Below are 14,596 nucleotides of genomic sequence, written 5' to 3'. Positions count from 1 at the left end.
CCGCAATGGAGCCCAAGATTTTTGTTGCTAAGCGGGACATTTGTTAAGTGAACCTTGCCCCATGTTACAACCTTTCTTGCCACCGTCGTTCAGTGGATTGCTGCACTCCTGGTTAAGTTAGTGACACGGTTGTTAAGCCAATCTTGGCTTCCCCATTGACTTGGCCCGTTAGAAAGTCACAGAAGGGGGTAAGGTGAGCCCAAGATGCTGCAAACCGTCATAAATGTGAGTCAGGTTCCCCTTGGTGCTTGGCCCAACGGCGACAAAGGAGTGACTGTCCCAGCTCGCTTCTGTTTTTCTTCAACTCCTTCTCGGCGACATTCCCGTTGTTGTCTTCTTTTGGGCCTTTATAAAATAAACGGCTTCATGAATACCGGATTGTTTTCTTGGCTAAGAACTTGGGGAATCTCTGAACAGGGTTGATTTCTGCGTGCCTCTTGGCCTAGCGCAGGGGTAGGCAACCTCGGCTCATCTATCTATCTATCTATCTATCTATCTATCTATCTATCTATCTATCTATTTAATTTTATTGGATTTGTATACCGCCCTATTCCCGTAGGACTCAGGGCGGTTTACAGGGCAGTTAAAACCATGAATACAAAAAATTAAAAACAATTAAAACAATTAAATACAGCACTGACTCAGGAATTCTGGGAGTTGAAGTCCATGAGTCATAAAAGAGCCGAGGTTGTCTACCCCTGGCCTAGCGGAAGCAGGTAGCAAGCCATTCATGGATCATGAAACGGAAGCGCTACCTCAAAGAGTTCCACGGAGGCTAATTTCTTCTTTTTTTTTTAAATGAGACACCTGCCTCTTTTACCCAGCTAAGCTTTCATAATACTTTTCCTTCCTCCTCTTGATGGGATTGCAGCCTCTTTGTTTTTCCAATGCACTTTGGGGCTTGGGAATGAACACTTAACTGGAAGGAAAGGGGCAACATTGGCCGTTTGGCTTTCCGGCTGTTTAAAAAAAAGAAAAAAAAAAGAAAAGGCATCTCTGGCTTCTGCGTGATGCGTTAAGGATCCGAGCTGCAGTTAACTCTTGCTGCTGGATGGCGTTAATTGTAAATTGAAAAGCACGCCCGCATCTGGGAGTTGGAGTTTGTCATTTGGTCTTGGTGTCAGTATCTCTCTGCCTGATCTCCAGTGGAGAAGAGCCTAATGCTGGGAAAGGTTGAGGGCAATAGAAGAAGGGGCCGACAGAGAATGAGGTGGCTGGATGGAGTCACTGAAGCCGGAGGCGTGAGCTTAGATGGACTCCAGAAGATGGTAGAAGACAGGAAGGCCTGGAGGAACGTGGTCCATAGGGTCGCGATGGGTCGGACACGACTTCGCATCTAACAACAATCTCTCTGCCTGATACACACATTGGAATGGAACCTATTGGGAAGAAATAATTGCAGCACCTGTTGGCAGAAAAATACGTAAGGTAATGAGCGATTTTCTGCTAAGGTTGTCTTCTGAGAAAGGGAAGGAGGGTTTACCGAAATAGATTTAATATTGGGAAGATCTGGGGGGGGTGTTATTTTGAAAGGGGTAGCAGGCCTCTGTAGAAAAAAAGTTGACTTCTTAGGAAGCTTTTTGGTGTAAACACTGAGCAGCCTGGTTCTTTGTTCCAGCTAGTCCTCAATTTGCGTCAGTTCATTTAGTCACCGTCCGAAGTTACCACGGCCCTGAAAAAAAGGGGCTTATGACCATTTTCCATACTTAACGACCGTTGCGGCATCCCCATGGCCGCGTGATTTATATTTGGATGCTTGACAGCTGACTCACATTTATGACGGGGTCACGGGATTTCCCCTTTTGTGACCTTCTGACAGGCAAAGTCAGTGGGGAAGCCAGATCCACTTCACAGCCCGGGGGATTAATTTTGCAGTGATCCGGTTAACAAATGGGCCGAGAAAAGTCATAAAAGGCGAAGCTCACGTAACAAATTTCTCACTTAGCAACATAAATTTTGGGTTCGATTGTGGCCGTACGTCGAGGACTGCCTGTATCTGCTTTTGAGCCAAACACACAAGGAAAGCTCTCTAGAAGATATACGAAAAGCAACTTTTCTGGGGAAGGCCAACTTGGTTTAGCCCAGGGACCTTTCATGTAAGCCTGTTGTAGTCCTTGAGAATCCCTCCTCCCAAGCGGATTCTAACCCGATCTTTACGTGATTGAGTAACATCACAGGTAGTCCTTGATTTACGACTACAGTTGGCACCAGAACATCTGTTGCTAAGCAGAGCAGTTAAGTGAGTCCCACTGGATATGGTGACCTTTTTGCAGCAGTTAAGTGACCACCCTGGTCATTAAGCAAACACTCAGTGTGGTGAATATATGAAAATTGTCAAGTGCTCAAAGTTTGACCGTGGGGATGTTGCGACGGTCGTAAGTGCGAGGATCAGTCGTAAGCCACTTTTTTTCCCCCAGCACCGTGGTAATTTTGAACACTCGTTTAAATGAATGGTTGTAAGTCAAGAACAACTTGGGCCTTGGCCAAAGCAAATATTTATCCTATGCAGATTTTTACAGGTTGTATTTAATTCCCCCCCCCAGTTGTTCAGCGCATTTTAATTTACATTTTTGATTGCATGTGGGGGAATTATTCAAGAGTACTTCAGATGGTTTGAATGTTTATAATCAAGCACATACCAAAGATGATGTTAGAAGTTCTTTTTATTGGACCGTTTTATATGCCTTAAAATGTGACTGCGCCATTATGACATATGCTTCCATTTACTCTTAAAAGTTTATGGGGAAAATGAAAATTCTTACGGTTACCATTATTTAATAATCCATTGCATATTGCTTCTGGTGCTTTTCAATGTATCTCAAGAACAGGAGATACTTAGTAACTTGGGATGTTATTGAAAATAAGCCTATAAATCCTTTTTTTTAAAAAAAAACATCACTTTGTCTTGTGCTCTCAGTACATATTGAACCTGGTGGAATATCAGAAGGTACCAGTTCCTTCAAGGAGTCTAAACTTCGACACAGAGTATAGTAAAGATCATCTAAAGGAAGAGGCAAAACATTCAATAGACGGAATGGTGTCTGTGTGTGTTTTAACACATGATTTGTGTTACTTGCAAACTGTTTTATGAAGAGAATGGATGCCACTGAATTTTTACTGCCCTTGCAATTAAATAAGAGCTAGCCACACCTTGAACATCGTTTTATATATCCATCGTATAATCAAAGGAGTGAGCTTTACCAATAAAGGAGAATATTTGCAGCTCAGAGTTCGAAGGAGGGGTCATTTTTATACACCAGTGCGGAGATAACCTGCCGAGTTTATATTGTTGTTGTTGTTAGTTGCGAAGTCGTGTCCGACCCATCGCGACCCTATGGACAATGTTCCTCCAGGCCTTCCTGTCCTCTACCATCTCCTGGAGTCCATTTAGGCTCACGCCTACTGCTTCAATGACTCCATCCAGCCACCTCATTCTCTGTCTTCCCCTTCTTCTCTTGCCCTCAATCTTTCCCAGCATGAGGCTCTTCTCCAGTGAGTCCTTCCTTCTCATTAGGTGGCCAAAGTATTTGAGTTTCAGCTTCAGGATCTGGCCTTCTAAAGAGCATTCGGGGTTGATCTCCTCTAGGACTGACCGGTTTGATCGCCTCGCAGTCCAAGGAACTCGCAGGAGTCTTCTCCAGCACCATAGTTCAAAGGCTACAATTCTTTGGCGCTCAGCCTTTCTTATGGTCCAGCTTTCACTGCCATTCATTGCAACTGGGAAGACCATAGCCTTGACTATACGCACTTTTGTTGACAGGGTGATGTCTCTGCTTTTTAGTGTGCTGTTTAGATTTGCCATGGCTTTCCTCCCCAGGAGCAAGCGTCTTTTAATTTCTTGGCTACAGTCCCCATCTGCAGTGATCTTGGAGCCCAGGAAAATAATAAATAAGAGCAATCCCCATTCCATTCTTGCAGATATTTCGTGACCCAACTAGACAACAGCATCAGTGCCAAAGGGGGGGGGGAGGAGGAGGAGGAGATTGGGGTCCTTGGTGCTCTTTGACATTGGCGGTTTTCTTGCAGAGGTTTCATCAAACTAGGGACCATCTCCAGTTTCTGCTCTGAGCACTGATGATAATCTAGTTGGGCAATGAAAGGTCTGCAAGAAAACAAGAAAAGACCAAGTCGAATTTGTCTAGAGTAGACCAAGTCAGATTCAAAAACACCTGAACATTCCTGGAAGTCTTGTTATTCAGACAAATCCCCCTCTTCCTCTTCCTCCTTTCTCCTCCTCCTCCTCCCCCGAGACTTTTGGGAGTGGGCTTAATTTCACTGATAGTGACTTCACAAACAGAACATTTCAAAACACGTCCTGATCAGTTCTTTATTGTTAATATCTCAGATTATTCATATCACACAGGGCTGGTTAAATCCAGGTGTTTTATTCCAAATTGCAATACTGAAGCAAATTTGCACCGGCCACGGTAGATGTGCAGATATCCTCTATAATAGGGCAAAAATGCCATCGCCAAATTGTGACTGCAGGGCCAAAAAGCAAACTATCCAACATAAAGTGTCTGAGTGACAAAATAGAGCCTTATAATGGAGACTTTGCTGATTTCCTGGCTGTGACAAATGAAGCAAAAAATTGTATCTGTCATCTAGACACGCATTTTTAATCTTTTTTAATTCTTTTTTTCTCTTACGTTTTTATCAAAATGTGATTTGAATGTGCGGTATGATAAATAAATAAATCCCAAAGTATTGTTCATGCGCTAACTGTACTTCTGCAAATCAATTATATTTTGGCCTCCTTGTGCTCTGACATCTGGCTGACATCTTAGGAGCAGAATAAGCTACTATTTGGCAAAAACTAAACTCTTTGTATAGCTTGTGGGGCACTTCCTGGATATCTTATTTCTTTGCCATCTGTAGCAGAGTTCCTGTATATTTTGTGTATTTATATTTAACTTCCTTCCTTCCTCAGGAAATGAGTGCATAGAATTCAGAAAGATTTTTTTTTTTAAAAAATAAAAATAAATATTTGGGCCTTTTTGCAGCTGATTAAGAGACAATATTTAAGATGCACCATCGGGTAACTTATTTTCATTTCATTTCATTTCAATTTTTTTTAGAATTGGTAAATTTAGACAAGATGTTGATGTCTTTGTGCACTTGTGAGACAGGGGACTGCAATTACCTAGGCCTTTGAGGGGCCCTGTTTCCTACCACGCTTCTGAAGCTGTCGCTTCTGCTGATCAAAATGGATTAGTCTTAATCAAGGCAATTTAAATCGGAAAGAACAAGTCCTGATTTAAATAGTGCCTTAACTTCCTAACTGATACCTTTCCTGATCAGGCATGCCTCCCTGCCCGGTTGTTACAACAATTAAACATGAGTTTCTGAAGACACTTTATAACACAAATTGTCCTTGTGACACTTTCATTGATCACATCCAGATGAAAGCATTGCCTAACTGTGTTTAGATTGAGGCTGCCGGATGGCTTTTATTCTATTATTATTAGAGAGAGAGAGAGCTGCATTGGGCTGGGGGGGCTTAGATAAACAAAGCTTTGTCCATTTTTCACTCGTGCGGTAGAAATGGCAGGGTAGACCCTGAGATATTTTTTTTTGAACTGTGCTATTCTCCCAAAAATTCTTGGCTGAAAGCAAAGAAACCTGGAGTACAATTTCAGACCTCTGGGATAGGCAGTTTGCAGGTCTTTTGCAGGACAGATGATTGCGTTAGGAGAAGAACGACTGTGGGATGAGATCTCTGGTGGCGGCAGACGTAGTAGGTTCAAGAACTATTGATAGAAATTTACTTGTTTATTTTGCCAGTGACACTTCATGCTCTTGAATGCCCCTTCAGAATATACGATAATTTTTAAAATCCAGTTTAATTTATTGTCAAACCATAATAGTAGAAATACAGTGGTATCCACATAGTTACTCTCTATTAGTGACATTATTTAATGAAAACTAATAATACAATTACAATGTAACCTGGTTTAATTAATGGCCTTGTTGAATCGTACAACTTGTTTTCTTTGCTCTATAATATTTATTGTACAATGTGGCCTGAATCCCAATTTTAGTAGATACGGAATAATTGTATATATTCAAGAATAAAGTTGTATAAGATTGAGAAAAAAAGAAGAAGCTAAGCCAATTCCCTTACTTCATGTCACCTTTCCAGACCCTTCTGCCTTCTCACTTTGGATGGCTGGCTGTTTCCCTTTCCGAGGGCAGGAGTCAAGTTCAGTCGCTGCCTTTCATGGAGTTATAAAACGTGCTCTTTTTTTAAAAAAATCTCTGTCTTTCTAGTATCTCCTATCCATCAGCTGTCATATCTTTCTCTCCATTCTGTCTGTATCTATGTCACTGTCTGTTGTCTTCCTTCCTTCCTTCCTTCCTTCCTTCCTTCCTTCCTTCCTTCCTTCCTGTCTGTCTGTCTGTCTGTCTGTCTGTCTGTCTGTCTATCTATCTATCTATCTATCTATCTATCTATCTATCTATCTATCTATCTATCTATCTATCCCACTGTCTGTTGTCTTCCTTCCTTCCTTCCTTCCTTCCTTCCTTCCTTCCTTCCTTCCTTCCTTCCTTCCTTCCTTCCTGCCTGCCTGCCTGCCTGCCTGCCTGCCTGCCTGCCTGCCTGCCTGCCTGCCTGCCTATCTATCTATCTATCTATCTATCTATCTATCTATCTATCTATCTATCTATCTATCTATCTATCTATCTATCTATGCCACTGTCTGTTGTCTTCCTTCCTTCCTTCCTTCCTTCCTTCCTTCCTTCCTTCCTTCCTTCCTTCCTTCCTTCCTTTCTTTCTTTCTTTCTTTCTTTCTTTCTTTCTTTCTTTTTCTCTCTCTCTTTCTCTCTCTCTCTCTCTCTCTCTCCTTCCTTCCTTCCTTCCTTCCTTCCTTCCTTCCTTCCTTCCATCCATCCATCCATCCATCCATCCATCCATCTTGCCGGACCTACAGTTAAACTACATTGTAAAACATGAATGCAATAAATAGGAAATTTAAAATTCATTTCAACTAAGACTGACCCGTACGGAGAGGGAAGGGGACAAAGTGCGCACCTGGAGGAGATGGGATGATGTATCTTCTTTTGGGGTATCTGTTCCAATACTCTCTTGTGGCTTGAAGAAAACAACCTGTAGGAAGTTCTGCTTTGTGCGGTTTTCTTCTGCGTTTCTTCAGCAAATCTGAAGGGGAGGGATGCAATGCCAGGGAAAATTGCTCATATATTTTATTCAGAAAACAAAAATTACATAACATCCCCATTTTTTTTTTGCGTACTTCCTCAAGCGATCCTTGCATTTTTGAGATGAGCGGCTTGTTTGGGTGTTCTACTTTGGAAAGCTAGAACAAACCCCTCTCGGTTCCAGCGACAAATAGGCAGGAATTATGGGGAATAGTTTCAATATTGTAGCTTAAACCCTGGGATCTACATGCCTGAAAGGAATCGAGAGAACTATTAAATGTGGTTGGAATTAGTTAGAGGGTTGAATCTGAGCTGAAGTCCAACTTCTGAAAGTAAATAAAATCAATGCTTTTACCACAGGCAACTTACTGAACCATGTAATTAGTTTTTTTCCCCACGAAAATGAGACATTACACCAAGGGAGCAGGAGAGCAGTATTTATTCTAGTTATGTGAAAATTAAACAATCATTAAAAGAATGTTTTTTTTTTAATTGCCTGAGGGGAAACTCTAATCAGGAGGTTGTCTCCTCCCGTTCCCCACCCCTTTTTTTTGCTATTTATTGGGGAAATTAGAGCAATATCTTTTATTAATTAATCTTTTTATTTGTCTTTTAACTTTGTCTTTTATATTGGTATGATTTTAAAATGCCCTGTAAACCGCCCTGAGTCCTTCGGGTAAGGGCGGTATATAAATCTAATAAAATCTAAAAAATCTAAATCTATTAGTAGATGTGTTTTGGTTTCTTTTTTTCTTCCCCCCCCCCTGTGAAATGAAGTTATTTAAACAAGTAAAAAATATCTGGGTGAGCTTCTGATAGGATCTGGGTCGAGGGGATTCATTGCTAAGGGTCTGTCTTGTGAAAAGGGATTTTATGCAACTCTCGAAACCGGGTGGCGGCTGTCTGCAAGAACCTCACAAGACCTTAAATTTATTAGCCCCGTAAGGTGACACCGAGAGAGACACGCTGTTGATCCTGTTTAAAAGCACATCTAACTAATCTTGCAAACAGATGAGCTGTTAACTTGGAATGTGCACATTCCCGTCACAGCCAATAATTATTGCTCTTGCACAGATTTGTCCAAGAGTCAGGTCTCCAGGAAACGTGTCGTCATAAGTCTCAACTGGGGTGTCCTTCCTGCGTCCCATTTTGTACCTTTTATTTATTATTTATTTACCGTATAGCAGCGTGGCATCTACAGAGGTCGCGCAGTCATTCATATGCAAATTTAGCTTCAACAAGGCATCAGCATATATGTGTGTGTGTGTTTGTGTGTGTGTATACATATACATTGCGTGTGTGTGCATGCGTGCGTTCGTGCATAAGACAATTATTTATTTGGAAATTTTGTATTGCCGCCTACTTGCTCACAGCGTCTCAAGGCGGCCCTCAGGAAATAAAAACACAGTGTAAAAAGGAATAAAAATAATACAAAATGAAAATTTATTTATTTATTTATTAATGGGATTTATATCCCACCCTATCTCCCGAAGGACTCAGGGCGGCTAACAACAAAACATATAATAAGTACAGAAATTAAGATAAGAATAAAATTGAAATCATCTGTGCAATAAATTAAAAATTAAAAATAAATTAAAAATTGTAAATATAATTAAAATGCCTGTCAGTCCAGGTCAGCCTGGTGGAAATAGGAGTGTTTTGAGGCCGCGGCGAAAGGACTGGAGATTTTGGGCCAAAATAATGACATAATAATGCTCAAGTTCTATTTCAGCCTGGGTAGTTTCTCTCCCCCCCCCCTTAGATTCTTATTTCTTTGGACCTGGGAGAAAAGAGCAGAACTCTTTTTATGCTTAGGATGATCTGTCTAGTTTTGATACATTCGGTTCTCTTTTTATGTTTGCTTTCAATTTGCACGCTTTATATCGCATTGCTGTGTGCTGGGTGGCCCGTAATGGTGAACGAACGAAGGTTTACACCGTGGATGATGGGCTACGTTGACCTCCTGCCTGGATAATTCGGATCGGGCCATTGCAAAGCAGTCTGCAATCGTGCAGAAAGGCAAAAACTTTTCCAGAGGGAAAAGCTATGGAAAAATTTCTCAAATGAGGCTGATTAAAAAGCCCAGAACGCTTTATGAAGCTATTGGAAGCAAACTGTTAGTACGAGCGGTGGAATCACGTGTAAATCTGTTCTGGAAATGTTGAGGCAATCTGTGATCACACCCTGTGACAAATTTTTCAGGGGAAATATTTGTTTGTAGAAGGTTGTCACGTTATATGACAGCCTTTTAATTTCATGAAATATTTCTCCAGGCTACTTCCCAATTTACTCTTTCGGATGGGAAAGCTTCGCATGCTGTTTGTCTGCTTTTGAAGCAATGAATTGCTTTTGAAGAATGAACTTCATTAGGCTTGTAAATGTTTTTGCTGAGGAAGAAAGGTAACTGCTTCTCCCCCCTCCCCCCCAAATCCTTCTCCTTAATCCCCCTAACACAGTGATGGCGAACTTTTTGAGACCGAGTGCCCAAACTGCAACCCAAAATCCACTTACGTATCATCGGGTGCCGGGTGGGCATGGCCCTTTGGGAAGGTGTGGCCAATTTTGTTGGCATGGCCCATTGGGTAATGGCAGACCGGTTGGGACTAAAAAGTTCAAGCAATCAATTCCAACTTTGCGAGAACTATTTTTTTTCCCCGCGAGAAGTTGAAATTGATGGATTGATTGAACCTTTTTTTTTTTTGCACACGGCGGCGGAGGCCTAAAGCGAAAAGGTTTTATAAAACCCAGCTGAAGGCCTAGGACTGGGGCGATGGCACGCGTGCCCACAGAGAGGGCTCTGCGTGCCACCTGTGGCACCTGTGCCATAGGTTCGCCACCACGGCCCTAACATGTTTGAGGTCCTTTGTTTTGAACATCTTTTGCTAATTTTAGGTCAGCCCCGAGTTTCAGCTGTGCGCTCTCTTAAAATTTAGATACCTATATGTTCTTTCATCAGCTTTCCCTTTTTCTTTCTATTTTTTGTGCCTGTGTGTATTTTTAAATCGGACTTTCACAAGGTATTGGTGCAATACACCGAACCTTTTATCTGCTCCCCCCCAGGTATGTTTATTTTGTAACTGTACTGTTAGCACATCCGTTTACAAATACATTCACAGTCTTGAGCTGCTGTTCTCACAGTGTCCTGCTGTGGAATCCTACCCATCGTTGCTCGGTGTTTTATTAAAATCTGCTTTTTTTTTTTAAAGCCCAAGGTGTGTGTGTGTGTGTGTGTGTGTGTGTACGTGTGTATACATACATACATACATACATACATACATACATATATATATATATATGTGTGTGTGTGTGTGTGTGTGTGTGTGTGTATGTATATGTATATAAGGGATGCGGTGGCTCAGTGGGTTAGGACGCTGAGCTTGTCGATCAGATGGTCGGCAGTTTGGCGAGTCAAATCCCGAGTGCCACATAACAGAGTGAGCGCCTGTTACTCGTCCCAGCTTCTGCCAACCTAGCAGTTCGAAAGCACGTAAAAATGCAAGTAGAAACATAGGGACCACTACGGTGGGAAGGTAACAGTGCTCCGTGCGCCTTCGGCGTCTTTTCATACCGGCCACATGACCACGGAGACGTCCTCGGACAAGCGCTGGCTCTTTGGCTTTGAAACGGAGATGAGCACCGGCCGCTAGAGTTGGAAACGACTAGCACGCATGTGCGGGGGAACCTTTACCAAATATATATATATCTTCCCGTGTAAGATTGAGGGTGTCTTGGCGACATTTCGATGAGGTCCCACTCGTCATTTTCAGGCTGGTGTCTTCGACTTCGTGCTTGTGCCTCAATCTTACACGGGAAAAGACCCGAATACGCCAAGACCTACCTACCTGCCTGCCTATCTACCTACCTACCTACCTACCTACCTACACATACATACATGCATACACACACACACACACACACACAGATATATATATTTTCAGCTTTAGTTGCCTTTAAGATCATAGTCACTTCCTGCTAAATTCCAGCTACTTTCTCTTCTGCTTGCCTCTTAGTAAATTAAGAAGAGCTGATTTCACTGGGGGCTTCTTCCATCTTTTAAAGGAAGACATTGTTAGCAAGATCAGGAATTTCCAGCACAGGGTTATGTTTGGCAGACTTCGTTTCTGGGTAAATACCGAGGCAGTTGATGTATTTTTTTTTTTAAAGTCTGCCAAATTATGCTGAAATAAACAAATCTCTTGTGGAAATAGCTAGAGATGGGTTTGGACACCCACCTAAAGATCGTTCGTTCTGCTTCTTCTTTTCCCCCCCCCTGTCTAATTTCCCCCCCTGTCTAATTTCTTGTTTTTGTTTGCGCTTGTTTTCATTTTTTCATTGTTTGCTTCTCCGCAACAGGAAACAAGGTTTTATCGGGTTGTGAATGGCACCTTAACTGTATGTTTCAGACTGTAAAATACTACGCCGTAATGAGCAGTTTAGCTTAGGCTATATAAGACACACACACACTCCGAAGCAGCTAAAATAATCGTTGGATATGTTTGGATTTTCTTTCGAAAAGACAATTAGGATGTGATCCACATGACTTTTAAAAAAGCATTGCTATATAAAAAAAATTGCCACAGTCGTAGAAGTGTAAGATAGACGTGGGGAAAGTTGTGGCCCTTGAAATGTGGCTGAAGATCTTGTTCCATCTGTCCTGATCAGCATGGCCAATGACAGGATTCTGCAAATTGCAGTTAGATCCAAGAAAACCACGAGTTTCTTCGCCATGAAGCTTTTAAAGTAAAACAACAGTCTAACTTGTTAAGCTGAAGGCTCGTTCTCCCTTCAACCATTACTCTCTGTTGGAAGTCCTGTTAGTGTCACTTCTAATTTCTTGTGTAACCTGTTAATGCTCAGCTACTTCATGATGGCTCCTGAAGATTGCTTTAGAGCTGGTCGTCAGTTGCCAGAGTAATGAAATGAACAGATTCAGCCCATTGAAGATGCTCAACTATAAGCTTCAGAATAATTCTGCCTAGTGATTTTATCTGAAATTAGACCATTTCTGTATCTACACAGCCTGATGGAACTCCACCAACCAGTTAGTTCTGTGTTGCTAAGCTAGCAATCCTTTTTAGTCTTATTATGTGTATTTTTTTTTATTTGATCTTGTTCCAAGGCAGTGAGTCAAGTTGCAGCGGAGGAATGTTCTAGAGCCACAAAGCTTTCTGATCTCTTGCAAAACCATCTCCATTATCATCACCACCATCACCACCACCTTCCTCATCTGCTAAAGTTGGAATAGCTAATCCCTCCTATATCTTGGAACCATTGTCCTGAGTAGTGTAAGCGCACTACTTTTGTGAACAATCTTGTTGCTAATATCCGATCTTTTCCTCTACAATATACTAGTTGCACTAGAGACTTTAAAGCAATTATATCCCCCAAAATGTTAAAGGAAAGAGCGTTAGCCCTGCATGATAGACCAAATTAGGGAACCAGTGCCAGAATCTTGCAAGTCTGAATGCGCTTCACCCTCTTTCCTTTTATCTTCATAAGCCAGAGATGTTTACTCACATTACATTCTTGCATTCGGTCCAGGCCCCTTTTATCTGCCTGTTTCCTTGGTAGCTGTCAGGCATGACAGACCAGCTCCCCTCCTGATGGTCCAGATAAACTGATTTATTGCTCAACAGCAAACTTTTCAACTAACAGTTAGCACCTGCTTAGATAAGAGTCTATGGAATTCAAGGGACTTCATTCTCTTGTGGCTATGTTGGGATTCTAGGCTGATGGCTCTTTTAACTCCACCCCCAGGTCCTGCCACTCCTTCTCCTACAGAAGCAGCTCTTCTTCTATCTGTCGTACAAGGCTATTCCCACTGTTCAGTGGGTGTATTCCGGATGAAAAGACCACAAGGTCCCCTATTTTTCCCCCACTAACTGCAGCCACTAGATTCAGACCTGTACCATACTTGTTAAAGTATAGTTAAGCAAACATCTTAGTGACACGCGTGAACGTTATTTCTTCAAGCGGAAGTATCTCTCGACTCATGTTGATTATATGAGGATGGGTTGAGTCGCATTAACACAAAACTTTTTGTTTATTAAATTTACATGTTATTTATTAACACTGGAGTACAGTTAGTGGAACTGCTAGCTAATTAAGAGCTAACCCATATTTTGACTTGTTCAGTGATTTCATTGAAAAATGTTTAGAGGAAGATACTATTAATTCTCCCCCCCCCCCCCGTCTTTTTAAATGATGCTCTCAGCTTTTGAAGCTCGCAATTTTGTGTGGAATTTAAGCTGTTCCTACTTTGTGGGATGAACTTACATCGAGAGTCTGGCTGTTAGTTATTAAAAGCAAATATCTTGGAAAGAAGACAACTGCTTACCGGGCAGAAATTTCTTATTAAAAACAATTGTTGCTTAGGTGGATATTTATTAGTCACAGGTCCCCTTTTCAAAAACAACAGCATGGGCAATTTTTGTGAACTGTACACACGCAAAGGCCTCTTTTTTTCTTTCTTTCTACAGAGCAAAATTTGTACTGAAAGGTGTGGCCAGAAGGAAGTTAAAATGCTGTTAACTTAGTCAGCCATATAGGGTCTCGTTTGAAAGGGTGCAAGCTTAGGACATGGGCTCTTCCGATGCCTTATGATTTCCTGCACGGGAATGTAGTATTGAGGGTGCAAGCGGTCTCAAGAGCTGTAGAAGAATGGAGCCCACCAATTTGAGAGAATAGAAACTGGGTCTGTTACCAGATTTGCTATTTGTTAAGTTCAAGCTGGAGAGCCAGTTTGGTGAAATAGTTGAAGGCACCAGGCTAGAAGTTGGGAGACCGTGAATTCCAGTCCCACCTTAGGCGCAAACCAAGTGGGTGACTTTAGAGAAGTCAGAATAGTGGAGTTGGAAAGGAACCGTGGAGCTTTTCTCGTCCATTCCCCTGCTTGAGCAGGCGACTCTACATTCTAGGCAAATGGTTGTCCAATTCCTTCTTGAAAACCTCCAGCGATGGAGCACCCACAACTTCTGAAGGCAAGTCCCTCTTACTCAGCCCTAGCAAGAAGGGGGCAAGGCCAAGCCCCTTTAAAAATAGATCGATTGATCAATAAATGATAACCATAACAAGAAGACTATCAGTAGAAGTAGAACGGCTGCAGCACAGAGAGCAAAGATGGCGCCACTCGGGATAGGCGCCTTGGGTGCAGTGCCAAAGCATCTGGAGCACCCCTTGAACACCATCGGCGTTGACAGAATCCCCATCAGTCAATTGCAAAAGGCAGCTTTACCTGGCCCAGCTTGCATCCTGCGACGAGACCTTTAGCACCATCAGACAACAACATCTGCCTATCCCAGGTCCTTGGGAAGGACTCAGTAGGTGGACAACAATTCTAAATCCAGTCTCAACATCTGGCTGGCTGAGGACCAACCATCACCGTAACAAATAAACCACAGTTATCAATAAAACTGTAGAGAGTTGTTTGGGAGACAAG

The 14,596-nt window shown here is 42.1% G+C and overlaps 1 protein-coding gene and 1 long non-coding RNA gene across 2 annotated transcripts in view; one reads left to right on the top strand and one right to left on the bottom strand.

Annotated features, from left to right (window-relative positions):
* The window catches only part of MED13L (mediator complex subunit 13L), a gene marked incomplete at its 3' end in the record, with an annotated part of 143,460 nt that overhangs the window by 26,354 nt on the left and 102,510 nt on the right, over positions 1 to 14,596 (top strand). The window lies entirely within an intron of this gene.
* Positions 530 to 12,715, bottom strand: LOC310646859. The gene is made up of 3 exons (XR_014493780.1): positions 12,676 to 12,715; positions 7,001 to 7,409; positions 530 to 1,405 (listed from the first exon to the last, which is right to left on the bottom strand). It is a non-coding gene; the product is annotated as an uncharacterized lncRNA (long non-coding RNA).

This window comes from Vipera ursinii (assembly GCF_947247035.1).
Source record: "Vipera ursinii genome assembly, chromosome: 14".
In the NCBI taxonomy this organism is placed as follows: Eukaryota; Metazoa; Chordata; class Lepidosauria; order Squamata; family Viperidae; genus Vipera; species Vipera ursinii.
Note: the sequence above shows the minus strand (reverse complement) of the source record. Positions and strands in the feature narration are given on the sequence as shown.